Below are 5,592 nucleotides of genomic sequence, written 5' to 3' on the forward strand. Positions count from 1 at the left end.
TTATAACGTAGTCTTTCTATTCTTATTTTTAATTCTTTACGTTTTTCAGAAATAATTTGTTTTAATTCTTTGTATTTTTGTACTTTATTCATTTACACCATATTTATAATATCTTGGTGGATATGTAAATCTAATTTTATCATAATTCGGTGGTATGTTTCTCATTCTTCTAGATTTTAAATGGATTATTAATTTTGCTTCAATACTAGATATTAAGGTAATTAGGTAAGCTAATCTTTGTGTGTTTTCTTTTATTTTATTTAAACTTATATATTTTGAATAACTACTAATTAATGATTCTTTAATTTTTCTAAAAGTTTTTCTGTTTTTAAATGGTCTTCTCATAACTAATTCAATCCAATTGAAATTTAAACATCAATTCTAACATAAATGCTAACAAACATATATATACTAGCGATATATTTTTTAAATAACTGGGCTTTGATATGTTAGTTATCTGCGATTTAACTACAGAAACTTTGGATCGCTTACTCTTTGAATGCTCAGTGCCTAAGAGTCTATGGCAAAGATTACTGAAGTGGCTGAAATTCCAGAGGACAATTGGATGCTGGCAAGAGGAAGTACAGTAGGCAACCACATGGGGAAAACAGAAGACAGGAAAAGGGCCAATCATTGGCTGTGTATTTAGTATGCTGGTGACTATAATCTGGAGAGAAAGAAATAGAATGAGGTTTCAAGCCGGACACTACTATGAAGACAAGTTATATAGGGAAATTGCACTACATGTGCACATCACTGGCAGGGGAAATGCTCGCTGGCAGACTCAACTTCAACAACTGAACAACTTTCCATAAACACTGCTAGTATCATGATAGAAAGAAACTGAATATGTAATAGATAGAATGATTAGAGTATAGATTGTTTTCTTATTTCTGAGAGGCAAAAGGTCAGCTCTTTACCTGGTTATGTAATGAATGCACTTTGATATTAATAAAAATCTTTATTTACCAAAATACATAACTTAATAGGTCAATTATTTTTTTCCTCAATATATGTCTATAAACAATATTAATACCAAAATCTAGAACTTGTTTGATTTTATTCTTAGTTTTGTATGCATTTGTAACTTAAGAAAAACACATTTTCATATCTATTATTTAAATTTGAAGTCCTTTTCAAATATAATTAGTTTTCACTTCTTTGTTTCAATTATTTTTTCAAAGGGTAGCTTTCTCATTCATCTAAATCTTGTAGTGATAATCTTTTCCAAATGATGCAACAAATGCTCCTCAGTGCGCAATATGCCTGAATGTTGTTTACAATAACACTGAAAGGTCCATAACCACACTTGGTTGTGGCCAAATCTTTTATGCAAGTACATAAGTTTAGATTTACCTATACATCTCTAAAAAAAATTTTATTCCGTTCATGTATACCATTTTGTAGATTTTCCATACGTGTATGTGTATATGTATATGTGTAGAGACCTGAATTATTTTTTTGCTATTGTATCATAAGACCAAAAAGATTAAAAAATTATAATTCAAATACTGAGATATCATGAAGCAGCTAAGCACTGTTTTGTGATTTTGAGGGGTAAGAATTTTTTATTTTTTATTTTGATAAATATATAGGATAAACATTTATTTTTATATTTTTGACCAATTAACTCGAATGAAACAAGATTACTGGAGGTTAATCTAGAAATAAAGTCTCTATATTTAAAACTTATGATATAAGTTCAAAATTAGAGTCATAAGGGACAAAAATGAAAAAATTGGTGATGTAGATTTCAAAATGAAATAGAGCGATACCAAACTTTTATCATTAACAATATTCATGGCACAACCTTCCTCCGTTGCTATTTCCACAAGCCAACAGGCAGCCGTTGCAATTTTCTCCATTCTATTGGCCCCCATTCCAGTTAGTAATGAGTCACCAACGTCCTCCCCTGAAATACCTTCTTTAGATCTCTCCCAGGAAATTGGTACAACGACAGAACTATTGAATACCCTTGTGTTAAAAGATATATTTATATATATAGGTTAAATGTTAATTTCCTATACATTAAAATGTTAAATCTTGAAATCATTAGTGAAATTTCTATTATCATCATTGTGCAGATAGTATGACTTCAACTAGTGTGAGTAACACCAGCTGCCAACGTATTACTACCATTATGGGTTAAGGAGATACCGATCGTAACACAAATGACTATGGATATGCGGATCCGAACAAGCTATCTTCTTATAATGATTAAGAATCTATAGTATTTTATTTGGTTTTGTGGACCATAAGTATGGTCGATAGGAAACTTTATTAGTTATGCAAAGCCTACATTTATGAAAACTAGTTAGTATGATTTGTGCTAGGTAATTAGTTGCATGACTTGAAGTTCTATGCAATAAAAGTTCAATGATTATTAGTATTGTTATAAAATATATAATTATGGTGGATGTTCCGCTGCTCTTCTCCATAATATACAATTAATCCTTCACTACATCATCGCACTCTTATGTATTTAACTCTCGCACACTTTCCCCGCCACTATAGTCTTCATAATTAATTGCATGTTAATGACATCCTTCTTATAACTCTATGTAACATTATATATAGATACATAATGGTTCATACTGTAAATAAATGAAAGAAAGAAGAAAGTTACCTATATTGTTCATCTTTTCTTGTATTATTGTTCTTCTCTTTATCTTTATATTGTTATTCTTGTTCTTGATTTTACATCATGTTATCAACACTAGTATTCTATTGTTGAAGAATTGTGATATTGATGTTGAAGACTTTCTACGCAGAAAGCAAGCCTCCTTATACACAACCAAAAATCTCTCAAAATATTTAATAAGTTATTCATTTTTATACTCAACTATGGAAAATCAAAGCTCAGAATAATCAAACCTACAAGAACAGATATTTTCATTTATAATTATGAATAGCTAAATTCATAAATTCCTAAAAATCATAAGTATGATAAAATAAGCTCATGTTAGTTACTTTATTGTAGAATTATTCGAGAATAATATGTTTCAAAGTTTATTAGCAAAGAGGAAAAGGAGAAAAATTCCTAGAACTATACCATCCTAAAGGTGAAACCGGTGAGGCAAAAAAGCCGTGATAGGAGAGTAACCAGAGTAGAGGCACTGTTACGAAAAAAGTATCCAGATTACCATGTTAATAGTGACCAAAAAACATGTTATTTAAGAATAATCCAGTATATAGTGATCTAAGATGACCATATTTTGTTATGTATATGATTGAAGGGAATATTTTGAAATAAGCATGATATGAAATAAAATGACTATCTTCTTATCTGATGAGATGATAGATAGATTTAAGATACTTGTTTTATATATACTTAAGGATATAGAAATAATAGATATAAAGAAACTCATATGGGAAAAGTTATTTGATTTTGAAGATGAGTTACTAAATACTGAATGGATAGAATAAGAGTTAGAAAATATAGATTTTGATGGTAGATATTATTATTCAGATTAAAATGATAAACTATGAATACTTGGAATATTGGAGAAAAGATATGGAAAATATAAGATTAATAGAAATACTTATGAAAAAGAATCTACTAGACTACATAAAAACTAGAAATATGGAATATAGAGTATTCTTTAAAAATAATATAGAAGAATTAAATAGGTTAAAACAAATAACTAAAGAATGTTATGGTGATAGATCTAGTATTTACAAGTACCCCCCTCAAATGGGTGCGGATAGTGCGGATAACTTGAGTAATTTGTAGGTAATTTGTCAAGCTCTTAAATATTCATATTCTATCATTTTATCCTATAGTAGTTGTAATTTTACAAATTTTTGTGTAATAATTTATTTTAATTGTGCTATATTTGATATGCAATCCTATGTTATCTATGTGATCAATTAACATTTGTTGTTTATGTATAGTTAATTTTCCATATGGATTATATAAATTATCATTTGTACCTCCTTTTTCTAAGGTTAACTTTATTCCAAGTAATCTTTCTTGTAATTGTCTTCTTTCTCTTCTAAGCTAATTTCTGTAATTAATTTCTTTATATAACCAACTTTGTCTTTCTCTAATTCTTCTAATATATTCTAACATTTTTTAATCTGTATAATATTCGTCTGAATAGTAATTATCTAGGTATGAATAGTAGCTATCGTCATTTAAGTGTATTTGCTCTAATTCATCTTCTATCCAATTTTCTAATTCTTCATCTTCAATATCAAATATATTTTCCCATATAATTTTCTTTATATCTACTATCTCTGTATCCTTAAGTACATATGAAACAAGTATCTTAAATTCATCTATCATTTCATCAGGTAAGTAAGTATTCATTTTTCATATGATGCTATTTTTAAAAATATTCCTTTCAATCATATACATAACAAAATATGATCATCTTAAATCACTATATACTAGATTATTCTTAAATAACATGTTCTTCGGTCACTATTAGCATGGTAATATAAATACTTTTCCCCTAAGCAGCGCCTCTACTCTGGTTACTCCCCTATCATGGCTTCTTTGCCTCACCGGTTTCACCTTTAGGATGGCATAGTTCTAGGAATTTTTCTCCTTTTTCACTTTGCTAATAAACTTCGAAACATATTATTCCTCGAATAATTCTACTATAAAGTAACTAACATGAGCTTATTTTACTATACTTATGATTGTCAGGAATATATGAATTTAGCTATTCATAATTATAAATAAAAATACTTGTTCTGGTAGATTTGATAAATCTGTGCTTTATTCATCCATAGCTTAGTGTAAAACTGAATATCTTTATTGATTATATGAGAGAAAATTGTATTGTGTTCAAGAAGGCTTGCTTATTGTGTAGAAAGTAAAGAAGTAAGAAGATTATATTTTAGTAAATTACCTGAACCATTTAGTTCAAAAATAATAAAGAGTTGGGATGAAGCAAAAATAGTAGATACCCTAGGAGCAAGAATAAAATTTCTACAACAATGGTATAGGAATATATGTGAAAAATACAAAGAAGAAATAAAAATGAAAAAAACATTAATAAGAAATTTAGCATGTTGCAAGGATAAAATAGCACCCCAATTTGGATGTGAAGAAAAATATTATAAGAAAAGAAAAAGACATAAAGAAATATAAGAAATACAGAAAGTCACAATATAAGTATAAGAAACCAAGAAAAAGATATTATATAAAAAATTATAAATATAAAAGACCATATAGGAAAAAGAAATCTATAAAAGAATGTACTTGTTATAATTGTGGAAAACTAGGACATTTAGCTAGAGATTATAAAATGCCTAAAGACCCAAAAAAGAAACAAATATCAGAAATAAAGATAGAAAATGCAGAATATATGCAAATAGATTATATAGATTACGAATTAGAAAGTGAAGATAGTATATATGAAATTTCGAAAAATGAAACAGATAATGAAATAGATAGTGAATCAGATGAATCAAATGACCGAAGAAGACATAAAAATAATAACAAAGGAAGAATATTTAAATGAAGAAGGAACGGATCAGAAAATAATATTTGCTAATATTATATTTGACGAAATAAAAGAAAAAGAATTAAATTTAAGTGTAGAAAAAATATTTAAAATACCAACAATAAAAAACATATTT

This window comes from Capsicum annuum, chromosome 6, assembly GCF_002878395.1.
Source record: "Capsicum annuum cultivar UCD-10X-F1 chromosome 6, UCD10Xv1.1, whole genome shotgun sequence".
NCBI classification, from domain to species: Eukaryota; Viridiplantae; Streptophyta; class Magnoliopsida; order Solanales; family Solanaceae; genus Capsicum; species Capsicum annuum.